Source organism: Triturus cristatus, chromosome 12 (genome assembly GCF_964204655.1).
Source record: "Triturus cristatus chromosome 12, aTriCri1.1, whole genome shotgun sequence".
Taxonomy (NCBI): domain Eukaryota; kingdom Metazoa; phylum Chordata; class Amphibia; order Caudata; family Salamandridae; genus Triturus; species Triturus cristatus.
In genome coordinates, this window is record NC_140595.1 from 660,754,435 (window position 1) to 660,773,120 (window position 18,686).

General features: G+C 41.2%; 17 non-coding genes across 17 annotated transcripts; 12 read left to right on the forward strand and 5 right to left on the reverse strand.

Moving 5' to 3' along the window:
• The first annotated feature begins 107 nt into the window (after positions 1-107).
• TRNAS-GCU (transfer RNA serine (anticodon GCU)) lies at positions 108-189 on the forward strand. Its single transcript has one exon. It is a non-coding gene; the product is annotated as a tRNA-Ser (tRNA).
• Positions 190-778: 589 nt separating this feature from the next.
• On the forward strand, positions 779-850 carry TRNAT-UGU (transfer RNA threonine (anticodon UGU)). The gene has a single exon. It is a non-coding gene; the product is annotated as a tRNA-Thr (tRNA).
• Positions 851-2,024: 1,174 nt separating this feature from the next.
• On the reverse strand, positions 2,025-2,119 carry TRNAI-UAU (transfer RNA isoleucine (anticodon UAU)). Its single transcript has 2 exons — positions 2,082-2,119; positions 2,025-2,060 (listed from the first exon to the last, which is right to left on the reverse strand). It is a non-coding gene; the product is annotated as a tRNA-Ile (tRNA).
• Positions 2,120-2,531: 412 nt separating this feature from the next.
• Positions 2,532-2,613, forward strand: TRNAS-GCU (transfer RNA serine (anticodon GCU)). Its single transcript has one exon. It is a non-coding gene; the product is annotated as a tRNA-Ser (tRNA).
• A 1,810-nt stretch (positions 2,614-4,423) lies between these two features.
• Positions 4,424-4,518, reverse strand: TRNAI-UAU (transfer RNA isoleucine (anticodon UAU)). Its single transcript has 2 exons — positions 4,481-4,518; positions 4,424-4,459 (listed from the first exon to the last, which is right to left on the reverse strand). It is a non-coding gene; the product is annotated as a tRNA-Ile (tRNA).
• Positions 4,519-4,930: 412 nt separating this feature from the next.
• On the forward strand, positions 4,931-5,012 carry TRNAS-GCU (transfer RNA serine (anticodon GCU)). Its single transcript has one exon. It is a non-coding gene; the product is annotated as a tRNA-Ser (tRNA).
• A 589-nt stretch (positions 5,013-5,601) lies between these two features.
• TRNAT-UGU (transfer RNA threonine (anticodon UGU)) lies at positions 5,602-5,673 on the forward strand. The gene has a single exon. It is a non-coding gene; the product is annotated as a tRNA-Thr (tRNA).
• A 1,149-nt stretch (positions 5,674-6,822) lies between these two features.
• TRNAI-UAU (transfer RNA isoleucine (anticodon UAU)) lies at positions 6,823-6,917 on the reverse strand. The gene is made up of 2 exons: positions 6,880-6,917; positions 6,823-6,858 (listed from the first exon to the last, which is right to left on the reverse strand). It is a non-coding gene; the product is annotated as a tRNA-Ile (tRNA).
• A 412-nt stretch (positions 6,918-7,329) lies between these two features.
• Positions 7,330-7,411, forward strand: TRNAS-GCU (transfer RNA serine (anticodon GCU)). The gene has a single exon. It is a non-coding gene; the product is annotated as a tRNA-Ser (tRNA).
• Positions 7,412-8,000: 589 nt separating this feature from the next.
• On the forward strand, positions 8,001-8,072 carry TRNAT-UGU (transfer RNA threonine (anticodon UGU)). The gene has a single exon. It is a non-coding gene; the product is annotated as a tRNA-Thr (tRNA).
• A 1,681-nt stretch (positions 8,073-9,753) lies between these two features.
• TRNAS-GCU (transfer RNA serine (anticodon GCU)) lies at positions 9,754-9,835 on the forward strand. Its single transcript has one exon. It is a non-coding gene; the product is annotated as a tRNA-Ser (tRNA).
• A 589-nt stretch (positions 9,836-10,424) lies between these two features.
• TRNAT-UGU (transfer RNA threonine (anticodon UGU)) lies at positions 10,425-10,496 on the forward strand. The gene has a single exon. It is a non-coding gene; the product is annotated as a tRNA-Thr (tRNA).
• A 1,149-nt stretch (positions 10,497-11,645) lies between these two features.
• Positions 11,646-11,740, reverse strand: TRNAI-UAU (transfer RNA isoleucine (anticodon UAU)). The gene is made up of 2 exons: positions 11,703-11,740; positions 11,646-11,681 (listed from the first exon to the last, which is right to left on the reverse strand). It is a non-coding gene; the product is annotated as a tRNA-Ile (tRNA).
• A 412-nt stretch (positions 11,741-12,152) lies between these two features.
• Positions 12,153-12,234, forward strand: TRNAS-GCU (transfer RNA serine (anticodon GCU)). Its single transcript has one exon. It is a non-coding gene; the product is annotated as a tRNA-Ser (tRNA).
• Positions 12,235-12,823: 589 nt separating this feature from the next.
• Positions 12,824-12,895, forward strand: TRNAT-UGU (transfer RNA threonine (anticodon UGU)). The gene has a single exon. It is a non-coding gene; the product is annotated as a tRNA-Thr (tRNA).
• Positions 12,896-14,044: 1,149 nt separating this feature from the next.
• On the reverse strand, positions 14,045-14,139 carry TRNAI-UAU (transfer RNA isoleucine (anticodon UAU)). The gene is made up of 2 exons: positions 14,102-14,139; positions 14,045-14,080 (listed from the first exon to the last, which is right to left on the reverse strand). It is a non-coding gene; the product is annotated as a tRNA-Ile (tRNA).
• A 1,083-nt stretch (positions 14,140-15,222) lies between these two features.
• TRNAT-UGU (transfer RNA threonine (anticodon UGU)) lies at positions 15,223-15,294 on the forward strand. The gene has a single exon. It is a non-coding gene; the product is annotated as a tRNA-Thr (tRNA).
• Positions 15,295-18,686: the final 3,392 nt, after the last annotated feature.

The following is an 18,686-nucleotide window of genomic DNA, read 5'->3' on the forward strand; positions in this document are numbered from 1 at the left end:
CGTGGAATGTGAGATCTTGCCTCAGCTGTTTTTTTCTTTTTTAGGTACAGTATATTGACACTTCAGTACCTTTTGTGAAGCAAGGTTTCAGATGGGGCTGTAGGGCAGACGAGGTGGCCGAGTGGTTAAGGCGATGGACTGCTGATCCATTGTGCTCTGCACGCGTGGGTTCGAATCCCACCTTCGTCGGAAAGCCATCAGAGTCTCTTTTGATGGCCAGCATTTCTTGTAGTATAATTACACTCTCTTTCAAGACAGAGCCAGGATCCGCTAGATGGGATCATCTGACTGTTCCATTTTAACAAATATGTCAAATAAAGTGAAGTATTTTGTGCGTAATAGAAATTAGATCTTTCATGGAGTTTCCAGAGGATTGCCTTTCACTCACTCCTGGCTTATTAACCAGTTTGGATAAATAGATTGATAACAAAGCAGCTCTTACTCCTAAAGTTTAGGCCGTCTCAAATGAATGACTGTTAACATATGTCTGCCCCACAGAGACAGATCACTTCTAATAAGTGGGTTCTCTATATGTCACTGATTGCAGACATACTAACTAGAGCTATCGGTATGGTCTTGAATGCGAAAACTCTTATTTTCTCATATGAAAATGTAGTTTTTCATACTTCCAAAAAAAGTGCCTTAAGCATGGTCTTCAATGTGTGCGCGCACGTGGACATTCATATGCAACTACGTTTCCATACAGAGTCTCAAAATCATAGATATATTCATACCTCAGTAAGAATACATGTTGCAATTTACATCCTGCATGCAGACTGGCCTTGTAGCTCAGTGGCAGAGCACTGGTCTTGTAAACCAGGGGTCATGAGTTCAAGCCTCATCAGGGCCTTTTTACATGAGTCTTTCTGTATGTTGTTTTCAAGTCATTCTTCCCTGGAGTCACACCTTGCTTTAGGATTGCTTATTGCCAAGCTTCCCTTTCCTGCTTTCATATTATCAAGAAAATATCATGAAGATCATTGAATTATAAATTATTGCCTCACCCCTTCCGATCGCCTGACGAACGCCTGACAAACGCCATTCTCACCCTGGCGGGCAAGCCCTGCCGGGCAAAGCCAAATAAGCCATGCATATTTACAGTTCCTTTGAAAGGCAGAGCGAGGACTAGGACCTCTGTTCCGACTGAATCTGCATCCACAGAAAGGATGTTATAAGGCCCTACAAATTTCACCAAGGAGATGTGAAAGTCTTCCCCCATAAAATACTTTTTTTCCCAGATACCCCGGCTCTTAGGCAAATGAGGTTACTCCTCAAACCCCCACCCCCACTCACCATAAATATCCTTCTCTCCTGCTGTCCATTCAAATGATACAAGGTATCTTGTACATAGAGAGAAAGGGAGAATAGGCAGACTTGCTTCAAAGATTTGGTGACTTTGGATGGGTGGGATGAATGAAGAAGTGAACCTGGTTTCTGGGAAAGGAGTATCGAGATGAAGATGAGGAAAAGTGAACATGGACCACATTCATAGGTTAGAGAAATACATTTAATAGGTTGAATGGTTTTGAAAAGTGAACTTCGAGCAGTAATTGTTGTTTTTTAAACTGCAAAGAAATTAAAAATGAATGTGGGATTGGAGGCACACTCTGAGCAGAAAAGCACCATAAGCTGCTATGGTGCAACTCAAGATGGTGAATAGAACCTTTAATATGATGATGCTCTTCTTTTGCTAGTTTTTTCGAGTCACCTTTTATTGTAAGTAGCTGATACAGCATTTTTTGCAGCTCTTCAGTTTATGGTTATCATGTGAGAACACTGTTTTCATAATATTTATTATTCTACAAATGTATTTTTAAATGCACTGATGTGGTGTTTGCATGAAATGCAAGATGGCACATCATGGAATGTTTAAACTGAGCATCGCGGAGGATATGTGATATTTGGCACCCAGAGGAGTAGGACACGTAGATCCTATAAGAAGTAAAGACTCTCTAGCAAGGGCCGTCCATACTCTGAGTTTAAACTTTACTTTTTGTGAAATGGTTTATGAAAAACAACACGGCTGCTCCAGGTGAGGCTCGAACTCACAACCTCGGCATGGCTCAGTGCAAGTACTGCTGTATAAGTACCACGCGCTAACCGATTGCGCCACTGGAGCTCACTCTTTTCACATCTCCCCAGGTGAGCCATCTACAGCTGACCAAGTAGATGACAGACACTGCTCCATCATTCACTGTGCAAGATCGACTCACATGCTAGCATGTTATCATGACTATTAAAAATACAGTCCAAACGGAATAGATTCTATAATTGTCCTATAACATATGCTCTGTCAATTCAAAACCCCATAGAATTATATCTTGACAGTTCTGACAAAGTCTAGGGGAATCTTATGAATATTTGTAATTAGCACATAGTAAGAATTTCCCAAAAATGAAATGTAGGTCCCTGATTGGGGGAAGACGTGGAATGTGAGATCTTGCCTCAGCTGTTTTTTTCTTTTTTAGGTACAGTATATTGACACTTCAGTACCTTTTGTGAAGCAAGGTTTCAGATGGGGCTGTAGGGCAGACGAGGTGGCCGAGTGGTTAAGGCGATGGACTGCTAATCCATTGTGCTCTGCACGCGTGGGTTCGAATCCCACCTTCGTCGGAAAGCCATCAGAGTCTCTTTTGATGGCCAGCATTTCTTGTAGTATAATTACACTCTCTTTCAAGACAGAGCCAGGATCCGCTAGATGGGATCATCTGACTGTTCCATTTTAACAAATATGTCAAATAAAGTGAAGTATTTTGTGCGTAATAGAAATTAGATCTTTCATGGAGTTTCCAGAGGATTGCCTTTCACTCACTCCTGGCTTATTAACCAGTTTGGATAAATAGATTGATAAGAAAGCAGCTCTTACTCCTAAAGTTTAGGCCGTCTCAAATGAATGACTGTTAACATATGTCTGCCCCACAGAGACAGATCACTTCTAATAAGTGGGTTCTCTATATGTCACTGATTGCAGACATACTAACTAGAGCTATCGGTATGGTCTTGAATGCGAAAACTCTTATTTTCTCATATGAAAATGTAGTTTTTCATACTTCCAAAAAAAGTGCCTTAAGCATGGTCTTCAATGTGTGCGCGCACGTGGACATTCATATGCAACTACGTTTCCATACAGAGTCTCAAAATCATAGATATATTCATACCTCAGTAAGAATACATGTTGCAATTTACATCCTGCGTGCAGACTGACCTTGTAGCTCAGTGGCAGAGCACTGGTCTTGTAAACCAGGGGTCATGAGTTCAAGCCTCATCAGGGCCTTTTTACATGAGTCTTTCTGTATGTTGTTTTCAAGTCATTCTTCCCTGGAGTCACACCTTGCTTTAGGATTGCTTATTGCCAAGCTTCCCTTTCCTGCTTTCATATTATCAAGAAAATATCATGAAGATCATTGAATTATAAATTATTGCCTCACCCCTTCCGATCGCCTGACGAACGCCATTCTCACCCTGCCGGGCAAAGCCAAATAAGCCATGCATATTTACAGTTCCTTTGAAAGGCAGAGCGAGGACTAGGACCTCTGTTCCGACTGAATCTGCATCCACAGAAAGGATGTTATAAGGCCCTACAAATTTCACCAAGGAGATGTGAAAGTCTTCCCCCATAAAATACTTTTTTTCCCAGATACCCCGGCTCTTAGGCAAATGAGGTTACTCCTCAAAACCCCACCCCCACTCACCATAAATATCCTTCTCTCCTGCTGTCCATTCAAATGATACAAGGTATCTTGTACATAGAGAGAAAGGGAGAATAGGCAGACTTGCTTCAAAGATTTGGTGACTTTGGATGGGTGGGATGAATGAAGAAGTGAACCTGGTTTCTGGGAAAGGAGTATCGAGATGAAGATGAGGAAAAGTGAACATGGACCACATTCATAGGTTAGAGAAATACATTTAATAGGTTGAATGGTTTTGAAAAGTGAACTTCGAGCAGTAATTGTTGTTTTTTAAACTGCAAAGAAATTAAAAATGAATGTGGGATTGGAGGCACACTCTGAGCAGAAAAGCACCATAAGCTGCTATGGTGCAACTCAAGATGGTGAATAGAACCTTTAATATCATGATGCTCTTCTTTTGCTAGTTTTTTCGAGTCACCTTTTATTGTAAGTAGCTGATACAGCATTTTTTGCAGCTCTTCAGTTTATGGTTATCATGTGAGAACACTGTTTTCATCATATTTATTATTCTACAAATGTATTTTTAAATGCACTGATGTGGTGTTTGCATGAAATGCAAGATGGCACATCATGGAATGTTTAAACTGAGCATCGCAGAGGATATGTGATATTTGGCACCCAGAGGAGTAGGACACGTAGATCCTATAAGAAGTAAAGACTCTCTAGCAAGGGCCGTCCATACTCTGAGTTTAAACTTTACTTTTTGTGAAATGGTTTATGAAAAACAACACGGCTGCTCCAGGTGAGGCTCGAACTCACAACCTCGGCATGGCTCAGTGCAAGTACTGCTGTATAAGTACCGTGCGCTAACCGATTGCGCCACTGGAGCTCTCTCTTTTCACATCTCCCCAGGTGAGCCATCTACAGCTGACCAAGTAGATGACAGACACTGCTCCATCATTCACTGTGCAAGATCGACTCACATGCTAGCATGTTATCATGACTATTAAAAATACAGTCCAAACGGAATAGATTCTATAATTGTCCTATAACATATGCTCTGTCAATTCAAAACCCCATAGAATTATATCTTGACAGTTCTGACAAAGTCTAGGGGAATCTTATGAATATTTGTAATTAGCACATAGTAAGAATTTCCCAAAAATGAAATGTAGGTCCCTGATTGGGGGAAGACGTGGAATGTGAGATCTTGCCTCAGCTGTTTTTTTCTTTTTTAGGTACAGTATATTGACACTTCAGTACCTTTTGTGAAGCAAGGTTTCAGATGGGGCTGTAGGGCAGACGAGGTGGCCGAGTGGTTAAGGCGATGGACTGCTAATCCATTGTGCTCTGCACGCGTGGGTTCGAATCCCACCTTTGTCGGAAAGCCATCAGAGTCTCTTTTGATGGCCAGCATTTCTTGTAGTATAATTACACTCTCTTTCAAGACAGAGCCACAATCCGCTAGATGGGATCATCTGACTGTTCCATTTTAACAAATATGTCAAATAAAGTGAAGTATTTTGTGCGTAATAGAAATTAGATCTTTCATGGAGTTTCCAGAGGATTGCCTTTCACTCACTCCTGGCTTATTAACCAGTTTGGATAAATAGATTGATAAGAAAGCAGCTCTTACTCCTAAAGTTTAGGCCGTCTCAAATGAATGACTGTTAGCATATGTCTGCCCCACAGAGACAGATCACTTCTAATAAGTGGGTTCTCTATATGTCACTGATTGCAGACATACTAACTAGAGCTATCGGTATGGTCTTGAATGCGAAAACTCTTATTTTCTCATATGAAAATGTAGTTTTTCATACTTCCAAAAAAAGTGCCTTAAGCATGGTCTTCAATGTGTGCGCGCACGTGGACATTCATATGCAACTACGTTTCCATACAGAGTCTCAAAATCATAGATATATTCATACCTCAGTAAGAATACATGTTGCAATTTACATCCTGCGTGCAGACTGGCCTTGTAGCTCAGTGGCAGAGCACTGGTCTTGTAAACCAGGGGTCATGAGTTCAAGCCTCATCAGGGCCTTTTTACATGAGTCTTTCTGTATGTTGTTTTCAAGTCATTCTTCCCTGGAGCCACACCTTGCTTTAGGATTGCTTATTGCCAAGCTTCCCTTTCCTGCTTTCATATTATCAAGAAAATATCATGAAGATCATTGAATTATAAATTATTGCCTCACCCCTTCCGATCGCCTGACGAACGCCATTCTCACCCTGCCGGGCAAAGCCAAATAAGCCATGCATATTTACAGTTCCTTTGAAAGGCAGAGCGAGGACTAGGACCTCTGTTCCGACTGAATCTGCATCCACAGAAAGGATGTTATAAGGCCCTACAAATTTCACCAAGGAGATGTGAAAGTCTTCCCCCATAAAATACTTTTTTTCCCAGATACCCCGGCTCTTAGGCAAATGAGGTTACTCCTCAAAACCCCACCCCCACTCACCATAAATATCCTTCTCTCCTGCTGTCCATTCAAATGATACAAGGTATCTTGTACATAGAGAGAAAGGGAGAATAGGCAGACTTGCTTCAAAGATTTGGTGACTTTGGATGGGTGGGTTGAATGAAGAAGTGAACCTGGTTTCTGGGAAAGGAGTATCGAGATGAAGATGAGGAAAAGTGAACATGGACCACATTCATAGGTTAGAGAAATACATTTAATAGGTTGAATGGTTTTGAAAAGTGAACTTCGAGCAGTAATTGTTGTTTTTTAAACTGCAAAGAAATTAAAAATGAATGTGGGATTGGAGGCACACTCTGAGCAGAAAAGCACCATAAGCTGCTATGGTGCAACTCAAGATGGTGAATAGAACCTTTAATATGATGATGCTCTTCTTTTGCTAGTTTTTTCGAGTCACCTTTTATTGTAAGTAGCTGATACAGCATTTTTTGCAGCTCTTCAGTTTATGGTTATCATGTGAGAACACTGTTTTCATCATATTTATTATTCTACAAATGTATTTTTAAATGCACTGATGTGGTGTTTGCATGAAATGCAAGATGGCACATCATGGAATGTTTAAACTGAGCATCGCGGAGGATATGTGATATTTGGCACCCAGAGGAGTAGGACACGTAGATCCTATAAGAAGTAAAGACTCTCTAGCAAGGGCCGTCCATACTCTGAGTTTAAACTTTACTTTTTGTGAAATGGTTTATGAAAAACAACACGGCTGCTCCAGGTGAGGCTCGAACTCACAACCTCGGCATGGCTTAGTGCAAGTACTGCTGTATAAGTACCGCGCGCTAACCGATTGCGCCACTGGAGCTCTCTCTTTTTACATCTCCCCAGGTGAGCCATCTACAGCTGACCAAGTAGATGACAGACACTGCTCCATCATTCACTGTGCAAGATCGACTCACATGCTAGCATGTTATCATGACTATTAAAAATACAGTCCAAACGGAATAGATTCTATAATTGTCCTATAACATATGCTCTGTCAATTCAAAACCCCATAGAATTATATCTTGACAGTTCTGACAAAGTCTAGGGGAATCTTATGAATATTTGTAATTAGCACATAGTAAGAATTTCCCAAAAATGAAATGTAGGTCCCTGATTGGGGGAAGACGTGGAATGTGAGATCTTGCCTCAGCTGTTTTTTTCTTTTTTAGGTACAGTATATTGACACTTCAGTACCTTTTGTGAAGCAAGGTTTCAGATGGGGCTGTAGGGCAGACGAGGTGGCCGAGTGGTTAAGGCGATGGACTGCTAATCCATTGTGCTCTGCACGCGTGGGTTCGAATCCCACCTTCGTCGGAAAGCCATCAGAGTCTCTTTTGATGGCCAGCATTTCTTGTAGTATAATTACACTCTCTTTCAAGACAGAGCCAGGATCCGCTAGATGGGATCATCTGACTGTTCCATTTTAACAAATATGATAAATAAAGTGAAGTATTTTGTGCGTAATAGAAATTAGATCTTTCATGGAGTTTCCAGAGGATTGCCTTTCACTCACTCCTGGCTTATTAACCAGTTTGGATAAATAGATTGATAAGAAAGCAGCTCTTACTCCTAAAGTTTAGGCCGTCTCAAATGAATGACTGTTAACATATGTCTGCCCCACAGAGACAGATCACTTCTAATAAGTGGGATCTCTATATGTCACTGATTGCAGACATACTAACTAGAGCTATCGGTATGGTCTTGAATGCGAAAACTCTTATTTTCTCATATGAAAATGTAGTTTTTCATACTTCCAAAAAAAGTGCCTTAAGCATGGTCTTCAATGTGTGCGCGCACGTGGACATTCATATGCAACTACGTTTCCATACAGAGTCTCAAAATCATAGATATATTCATACCTCAGTAAGAATACATGTTGCAATTTACATCCTGCGTGCAGACTGGCCTTGTAGCTCAGTGGCAGAGCACTGGTCTTGTAAACCAGGGGTCATGAGTTCAAGCCTCATCAGGGCCTTTTTACATGAGTCTTTCTGTATGTTGTTTTCAAGTCATTCTTCCCTGGAGTCACACCTTGCTTTAGGATTGCTTATTGCCAAGCTTCCCTTTCCTGCTTTCATATTATCAAGAAAATATCATGAAGATCATTGAATTATAAATTATTGCCTCACCCCTTCCGATCGCCTGACGAACGCCTGACAAACGCCATTCTCACCCTGGCGGGCAAGCCCTGCCGGGCAAAGCCAAATAAGCCATGCATATTTACAGTTCCTTTGAAAGGCAGAGCGAGGACTAGGACCTCTGTTCCGACTGAATCTGCATCCACAGAAAGGATGTTATAAGGCCCTACAAATTTCACCAAGGAGATGTGAAAGTCTTCCCCCATAAAATACTTTTTTTCCCAGATACCCCGGCTCTTAGGCAAATGAGGTTACTCCTCAAAACCCCACCCCCACTCACCATAAATATCCTTCTCTCCTGCTGTCCATTCAAATGATACAAGGTATCTTGTACATAGAGAGAAAGGGAGAATAGGCAGACTTGCTTCAAAGATTTGGTGACTTTGGATGGGTGGGATGAATGAAGAAGTGAACCTGGTTTCTGGGAAAGGAGTATCGAGATGAAGATGAGGAAAAGTGAACATGGACCACATTCATAGGTTAGAGAAATACATTTAATAGGTTGAATGGTTTTGAAAAGTGAACTTCGAGCAGTAATTGTTGTTTTTTAAACTGCAAAGAAATTAAAAATGAATGTGGGATTGGAGGCACACTCTGAGCAGAAAAGCACCATAAGCTGCTATGGTGCAACTCAAGATGGTGAATAGAACCTTTAATATGATGATGCTCTTCTTTTGCTAGTTTTTTCGAGTCACCTTTTATTGTAAGTAGCTGATACAGCATTTTTTGCAGCTCTTCAGTTTATGGTTATCATGTGAGAACACTGTTTTCATCATATTTATTATTCTACAAATGTATTTTTAAATGCACTGATGTGGTGTTTGCATGAAATGCAAGATGGCACATCATGGAATGTTTAAACTGAGCATCGCGGAGGATATGTGATATTTGGCACCCAGAGGAGTAGGACACGTAGATCCTATAAGAAGTAAAGACTCTCTAGCAAGGGCCGTCCATACTCTGAGTTTAAACTTTACTTTTTGTGAAATGGTTTATGAAAAACAACACGGCTGCTCCAGGTGAGGCTCGAACTCACAACCTCGGCATGGCTCAGTGCAAGCACTGCTGTATAAGTACCGCTCGCTAACCGATTGCGCCACTGGAGCTCTCTCTTTTCACATCTCCCCAGGTGAGCCATCTACAGCTGACCAAGTAGATGACAGACACTGCTCCATCATTCACTGTGCAAGATCGACTCACATGCTAGCATGTTATCATGACTATTAAAAATACAGTCCAAACGGAATAGATTCTATAATTGTCCTATAACATATGCTCTGTCAATTCAAAACCCCATAGAATTATATCTTGACAGTTCTGACAAAGTCTAGGGGAATCTTATGAATATTTGTAATTAGCACATAGTAAGAATTTCCCAAAAATGAAATGTAGGTCCCTGATTGGGGGAAGACGTGGAATGTGAGATCTTGCCTCAGCTGTTTTTTTCTTTTTTAGGTACAGTATATTGACACTTCAGTACCTTTTGTGAAGCAAGGTTTCAGATGGGGTTGTAGGGCAGACGAGGTGGCCGAGTGGTTAAGGCGATGGACTGCTAATCCATTGTGCTCTGCACGCGTGGGTTCGAATCCCACCTTTGTCGGAAAGCCATCAGAGTCTCTTTTGATGGCCAGCATTTCTTGTAGTATAATTACACTCTCTTTCAAGACAGAGCCAGGATCCGCTAGATGGGATCATCTGACTGTTCCATTTTAACAAATATGTCAAATAAAGTGAAGTATTTTGTGCGTAATAGAAATTAGATCTTTCATGGAGTTTCCAGAGGATTGCCTTTCACTCACTCCTGGCTTATTAACCAGTTTGGATAAATAGATTGATAAGAAAGCAGCTCTTACTCCTAAAGTTTAGGCCGTCTCAAATGAATGACTGTTAACATATGTCTGCCCCACAGAGACAGATCACTTCTAATAAGTGGGTTCTCTATATGTCACTGATTGCAGACATACTAACTAGAGCTATCGGTATGGTCTTGAATGCGAAAACTCTTATTTTCTCATATGAAAATGTAGTTTTTCATACTTCCAAAAAAAGTGCCTTAAGCATGGTCTTCAATGTGTGCGCGCACGTGGACATTCATATGCAACTACGTTTCCATACAGAGTCTCAAAATCATAGATATATTCATACCTCAGTAAGAATACATGTTGCAATTTACATCCTGCGTGCAGACTGGCCTTGTAGCTCAGTGGCAGAGCACTGGTCTTGTAAACCAGGGGTCATGAGTTCAAGCCTCATCAGGGCCTTTTTACATGAGTCTTTCTGTATGTTGTTTTCAAGTCATTCTTCCCTGGAGTCACACCTTGCTTTAGGATTGCTTATTGCCAAGCTTCCCTTTCCTGCTTTCATATTATCAAGAAAATATCATGAAGATCATTGAATTATAAATTATTGCCTCACCCCTTCCGATCGCCTGACGAACGCCATTCTCACCCTGCCGGGCAAAGCCAAATAAGCCATGCATATTTACAGTTCCTTTGAAAGGCAGAGCGAGGACTAGGACCTCTGTTCCGACTGAATCTGCATCCACAGAAAGGATGTTATAAGGCCCTACAAATTTCACCAAGGAGATGTGAAAGTCTTCCCCCATAAAATACTTTTTTTCCCAGATACCCCGGCTCTTAGGCAAATGAGGTTACTCCTCAAAACCCCACCCCCACTCACCATAAATATCCTTCTCTCCTGCTGTCCATTCAAATGATACAAGGTATCTTGTACATAGAGAGAAAGGGAGAATAGGCAGACTTGCTTCAAAGATTTGGTGACTTTGGATGGGTGGGTTGAATGAAGAAGTGAACCTGGTTTCTGGGAAAGGAGTATCGAGATGAAGATGAGGAAAAGTGAACATGGACCACATTCATAGGTTAGAGAAATACATTTAATAGGTTGAATGGTTTTGAAAATTGAACTTCGAGCAGTAATTGTTGTTTTTTAAACTGCAAAGAAATTAAAAATGAATGTGGGATTGGAGGCACACTCTGAGCAGAAAAGCAGCATAAGCTGCTATGGTGCAACTCAAGATGGTGAATAGAACCTTTAATATGATGATGCTCTTCTTTTGCTAGTTTTTTCGAGTCACCTTTTATTGTAAGTAGCTGATACAGCATTTTTTGCAGCTCTTCAGTTTATGGTTATCATGTGAGAACACTGTTTTCATCATATTTATTATTCTACAAATGTATTTTTAAATGCACTGATGTGGTGTTTGCATGAAATGCAAGATGGCACATCATGGAATGTTTAAACTGAGCATCGCGGAGGATATGTGATATTTGGCACCCAGAGGAGTAGGACACGTAGATCCTATAAGAAGTAAAGACTCTCTAGCAAGGGCCGTCCATACTCTGAGTTTAAACTTTACTTTTTGTGAAATGGTTTATGAAAAACAACACGGCTGCTCCAGGTGAGGCTCGAACTCACAACCTCGGCATGGCTTAGTGCAAGTACTGCTGTATAAGTACCGCGCGCTAACCGATTGCGCCACTGGAGCTCTCTCTTTTCACATCTCCCCAGGTGAGCCATCTACAGCTGACCAAGTAGATGACAGACACTGCTCCATCATTCACTGTGCAAGATCGACTCACATGCTAGCATGTTATCGTGACTATTAAAAATACAGTCCAAACGGAATAGATTCTATAATTGTCCTATAACATATGCTCTGTCAATTCAAAACCCCATAGAATTCTATCTTGACAGTTCTGACAAACTCTAGGGGAATCTTATGAATATTTGTAATTAGCACATAGTAAGAATTTCCCAAAAATGAAATGTAGGTCCCTGATTGGGGGAAGACGTGGAATGTGAGATCTTGCCTCAGCTGTTTTTTTCTTTTTTAGGTACAGTATATTGACACTTCAGTACCTTTTGTGAAGCAAGGTTTCAGATGGGGCTGTAGGGCAGACGAGGTGGCCGAGTGGTTAAGGCGATGGACTGCTAATCCATTGTGCTCTGCACGCGTGGGTTCGAATCCCACCTTCGTCGGAAAGCCATCAGAGTCTCTTTTGATGGCCAGCATTTCTTGTAGTATAATTACACTCTCTTTCAAGACAGAGCCAGGATCCGCTAGATGGGATCATCTGACTGTTCCATTTTAACAAATATGTCAAATAAAGTGAAGTATTTTGTGCGTAATAGAAATTAGATCTTTCATGGAGTTTCCAGAGGATTGCCTTTCACTCACTCCTGGCTTATTAACCAGTTTGGATAAATAGATTGATAAGAAAGCAGCTCTTACTCCTAAAGTTTAGGCATTCTCAAATGAATGACTGTTAACATATGTCTGCCCCACAGAGACAGATCACTTCTAATAAGTGGGTTCTCTATATGTCACTGATTGCAGACATACTAACTAGAGCTATCGGTATGGTCTTGAATGCGAAAACTCTTATTTTCTCATATGAAAATGTAGTTTTTCATACTTCCAAAAAAAGTGCCTTAAGCATGGTCTTCAATGTGTGCGCGCACGTGGACATTCATATGCAACTACGTTTCCATACAGAGTCTCAAAATCATAGATATATTCATACCTCAGTAAGAATACATGTTGCAATTTACATCCTGCGTGCAGACTGGCCTTGTAGCTCAGTGGCAGAGCACTGGTCTTGTAAACCAGGGGTCATGAGTTCAAGCCTCATCAGGGCCTTTTTACATGAGTCTTTCTGTATGTTGTTTTCAAGTCATTCTTCCCTGGAGTCACACCTTGCTTTAGGATTGCTTATTGCCAAGCTTCCCTTTCCTGCTTTCATATTATCAAGAAAATATCATGAAGATCATTGAGTTATAAATTATTGCCTCACCCCTTCCGATCGCCTGACGAACGCCATTCTCACCCTGCCGGGCAAAGCCAAATAAGCCATGCATATTTACAGTTCCTTTGAAAGGCAGAGCGAGGACTAGGACCTCTGTTCCGACTGAATCTGCATCCACAGAAAGGATGTTATAAGGCCCTACAAATTTCACCAAGGAGATGTGAAAGTCTTCCCCCATAAAATACTTTTTTTCCCAGATACCCCGGCTCTTAGGCAAATGAGGTTACTCCTCAAAACCCCACCCCCACTCACCATAAATATCCTTCTCTCCTGCTGTCCATTCAAATGATACAAGGTATCTTGTACATAGAGAGAAAGGGAGAATAGGCAGACTTGCTTCAAAGATTTGGTGACTTTGGATGGGTGGGATGAATGAAGAAGTGAACCTGGTTTCTGGGAAAGGAGTATCGAGATGAAGATGAGGAAAAGTGAACATGGACCACATTCATAGGTTAGAGAAATACATTTAATAGGTTGAATGGTTTTGAAAAGTGAACTTTGAGCAGTAATTGTTGTTTTTTAAACTGCAAAGAAATTAAAAATGAATGTGGGATTGGAGGCACACTCTGAGCAGAAAAGCACCATAAGCTGCTATGGTGCAACTCAAGATGGTGAATAGAACCTTTAATATGATGATGCTCTTCTTTTGCTAGTTTTTTCGAGTCACCTTTTATTGTAAGTAGCTGATACAGCATTTTTTGCAGCTCTTCAGTTTATGGTTATCATGTGAGAACACTGTTTTCATCATATTTATTATTCTACAAATGTATTTTTAAATGCACTGATGTGGTGTTTGCATGAAATGCAAGATGGCACATCATGGAATGTTTAAACTGAGCATCGCGGAGGATATGTGATATTTGGCACCCAGAGGAGTAGGACACGTAGATCCTATAAGAAGTAAAGACTCTCTAGCAAGGGCCGTCCATACTCTGAGTTTAAACTTTACTTTTTGTGAAATGGTTTATGAAAAACAACACGGCTGCTCCAGGTGAGGCTCGAACTCACAACCTCAGCATGGCTCAGTGCAAGTACTGCTGTATAAGTACCACGCGCTAACCGATTGCGCCACTGGAGCTCTCTCTTTTCACATCTCCCCAGGTGAGCCATCTACAGCTGACCAAGTAGATGACAGACACTGCTCCATCATTCACTGTGCAAGATCGACTCACATGCTAGCATGTTATCATGACTATTAAAAATACAGTCCAAACGGAATAGATTCTATAATTGTCCTATAACATATGCTCTGTCAATTCAAAACCCCATAGAATTATATCTTGACAGTTCTGACAAAGTCTAGGGGAATCTTATGAATATTTGTAATTAGCACATAGTAAGAATTTCCCAAAAATGAAATGTAGGTCCCTGATTGGGGGAAGACGTGGAATGTGAGATCTTGCCTCAGCTGTTTTTTTCTTTTTTAGGTACAGTATATTGACACTTCAGTACCTTTTGTGAAGCAAGGTTTCAGATGGGGCTGTAGGGCAGACGAGGTGGCCGAGTGGTTAAGGCGATGGACTGCTAATCCATTGTGCTCTGCACGCGTGGGTTCGAATCCCACCGTCGTCGGAAAGCCATCAGAGTCTCTTTTGATGGCCAGCATTTCTTGTAGTATAATTACACTCTCTTTCAAGACAGAGCCAGGATCCGCTAGATGGGATCATCTGACTGTTCCATTTTAACAAATATGTCAAATAAAGTGAAGTATTTTGTGCGTAATAGAAATTAGATCTTTCATGGAGTTTCCAGAGGATTGCCTTTCACTCACTCCTGGCTTATTAACCAGTTTGGATAAATAGATTGATAAGAAAGCAGCTCTTACTCCTAAAGTTTAGGCCGTCTCAAATGAATGACTGTTAACATATGTCTGCCCCACAGAGACAGATCACTTCTAATAAGTGGGTTCTCTATATGTCACTGATTGCAGACATACTAACTAGAGCTATCGGTATGGTCTTGAATGCGAAAACTCTTATTTTCTCATATGAAAATGTAGTTTTTCATACTTCCAAAAAAAGTGCCTTAAGCATGGTCTTCAATGTGTGCACGCACGTGGACATTCATATGCAACTACGTTTCCATACAGAGTCTCAAAATCATAGATATATTCATACCTCAGTAAGAATACATGTTGCAATTTACATCCTGCGTGCAGACTGGCCTTGTAGCTCAGTGGCAGAGCACTGGTCTTGTAAACCAGGGGTCATGAGTTCAAGCCTCATCAGGGCCTTTTTACATGAGTCTTTCTGTATGTTGTTTTCAAGTCATTCTTCCCTGGAGTCACACCTTGCTTTAGGATTGCTTATTGCCAAGCTTCCCTTTCCTGCTTTCATATTATCAAGAAAATATCATGAAGATCATTGAATTATACATTATTGCCTCACCCCTTCCGATCGCCTGACGAACGGCTGACAAACGCCATTCTCACCCTGCCGGGCAAAGCCAAATAAGCCATGCATATTTACAGTTCCTTTGAAAGGCAGAGCGAGGACTAGGACCTCTGTTCCGACTGAATCTGCATCCACAGAAAGGATGTTATAAGGCCCTACAAATTTCACCAAGGAGATGTGAAAGTCTTCCCCCATAAAATACTTTTTTTCCCAGATACCCCGGCTCTTAGGCAAATGAGGTTACTCCTCAAAACCCCACCCCCACTCACCATAAATATCCTTCTCTCCTGCTGTCCATTCAAATTGTGGTAAATAAAAATTCCTTTACCGGGACTGAATTTGATACAGAAACATTATAAAATAGCTCAGTAAAATGAGAGGCAGAATCCGTGATATTAGAGTTTCGGAATGGGCTTTATTCCAGTGATCGATTATAATCGGATGCTCCAAGTTCCATCACCACGGGGGTTCAGGAAGTGAAGTACATACTTTATTGACAAGAAGTAACTTTTATAGTACATACATTACAATGAAGTGAATACAGTAGGCGTAACAATTGATAAGGAAATTGACGTTTTGTCTGCGTAACCGAAAATGGGTGTAATAATGAGTAAAAAGGAACATTATTGGTTATGATGTCATACATAGGTGGATCTATAAGATAATACTTGGCCTAGATGCGCGCGCAGCAGCATGACGTGTAATTGACGTGTAACTAGGGGGTGAAGGGGACTTGACATTTAGCTCTACATGTGGAGACGAAAAGTCTGGGGGGTCAAGTCAACCTAATCCCAAATCATATCTAACATCCTATGTTTAAAGAACTATGTTATCCACAAGAGAAGGACTCTCGGACAGAATCTATTCTATACTGACTGTGCGTGCGTGTACAAGCGTCTAAGTGTCTACACTGAATGCGAGGGGGTAGGAATATTCCATGGTAACAGGGCTATGAATTACTTGCATGAGGACAGAGAAACCGGGCCTTTTGCTTGGTAACTGGAAGAATGTTTACTTAAACTACTAGGCAGGAATGCATCGGCTGAGGGGGAAGCAGATAATTCGAAGGTGAAATACAGTTCTTGGCAGAGAATAGGCTGATGTCAGGCTTCGTGAGCCGCGCAGAGAATGAGACAAAGTTCATGGTCACAGATGCAGGCTCAGACTGGAGCTTTCAGAGGCAGAAAGCAAGAGGAGTTTTGATGACAGAATCAGGGCCTACTTGCCTGGACTGTAAAATGGCATAAGTGAACCATACAAAGCCGGTGGCCTTTCATATTTAGGAATGGAATATCCGGCCTATTCATGGCGGATCTGACAGAGGACATGTTGACGGTGGACGCACATGTATTTGCGTCTTCATAACTGGAACTGGAGGGAACATACATGTACTTGTGACATGCACATGGAACCGTTGGGGTCCAAGATAGGGGACATAACTGACCAGAAAAATCCATATTTCCACATTCCCTCCTTGTCCCCTACTTGCCCTTCAAGAGATATCGATCTTCATCAATCCATTGATCTGTTCATATAGCATCATTTGTTCTTCTTTCTTCTTCCGTGACGAATGAAATCTTGGTGGTGGAATACACGATGTGGCACACAGACCACAAATCGCTGGTCCACATTGTAGACATAGACAGCAACTGAATAGTATGAGAAGGCCAATACCTAGGAAGGATAAAACTCTCCATCCCCAGGCTGATATCACATTCCAAAACCAACTGGACCAAGTCCAAGTGCCTGGGTTCTGGTGTATCTGGTTTACAATCTTATGAAGGCGAGTGATGGCTTTATATACAGATGGCGAATTTTCTGGTATGAATACGCAGCAGCTTGATCCGATGACCCTACAAGCTCCGCCCCTATCAGCCAGGATGACGTCAAGGACAAGACGATTTTGAAGCACAACAATCCGCATAGCAGACTGCTCTTCCGTTAAATTGCCTAAGGCGGAAATAGTCTCATTCACTACTGCTTCAAGGGTTCTAGTTAATCTGCGTATCAGCTTACTATTAGTAACAGTACCTATATAGGGAAAGATGCCTTTATTAAAATCTACATACTTGTCCCATGCCGTCTCAGTGTAATCGACAATGGGGAGATCTCTCCGCTCTCTGTTGTGTACTAAATGAATATTTCTGTAATAATCAGGAGGAGCTAGGAAAACAGGTGGCAAAAGGAATGCAATGTAGCAGGTACCATCCCAATCTAGAGGTAGACGCATATATGCAGTCTGACCACATATAAAGTAGGAGTGGCGAGAAGCTCTAAATGAAGATTTGCCTTGATCACTGAATTCTACTATAGTAGTGCATTTACTATGGCCCATATGTATGGACCCAACCTTTCTTACACACAATTCACCCTTCGCTGGGAATACTGACATGGTGGGTAAGACTAGTTCAATTTCGGATACGACATTTAGAATCATGAGATTAGGTGTAAAATTACCTAATCCATATACTTCATTTTCTAGATCAGTTCCTGTTCTTTTGGGGCGACCCTCCTTGTCAGGGTAGCAGACCTTGAGTAAAACTAGGTTCAGGTTTCCCCATATCCAATGATCTTGGTAAACTGCTGTGTCTGAGTCTATGGAATTGATTAAACTGAACCATGCTCCACAGGAGCCATTATGTGTAAATGGATGTGGAAAGAAAGGCAAGACTCCTTCATAATTCTGGTAGGGAGGGAGTCGGCCACACACCCAACAATTAGTGGCATTACTAGTCTGATGGGAATGATGTAACATACTAATGAAAGTGTTATTGCGCAGCGCAAGTCTATAAGACAATTCATGCGGAGGTAAGTCACTAAAAGAATGTTCAGCAGCAACATTATAAACATGTCTAGAAATAGGGTAATATATGTGCAACAACATACTTGTAATAATTATTAAAAGACTCAATAAAAACAGAATTAATAATGTCACTATGCAGTGGCTACGCAGTGATTTACAATACGCCTGTCGTTTCAACATTTTTCGGGTATTTTCTCTACTCAGGTCCGAGGGATACATGTCAGAGACAATTCAACCGCTTCACCTTGGAGAGGACTTAAACAATCAAATTGCTCGACTTGTTGGGCCTAAGCTTTAGTTTGTAATTTTCAGAGTTGTTCGGTTCAACAAAAGGAAGTTTTGTATCAGTCTGTGAGGGAGTGCAGGGCACAATGTCTATATCCGAGGATAGTCCATGAAATTTCTTGATATGACTTGAATGAATCCAGC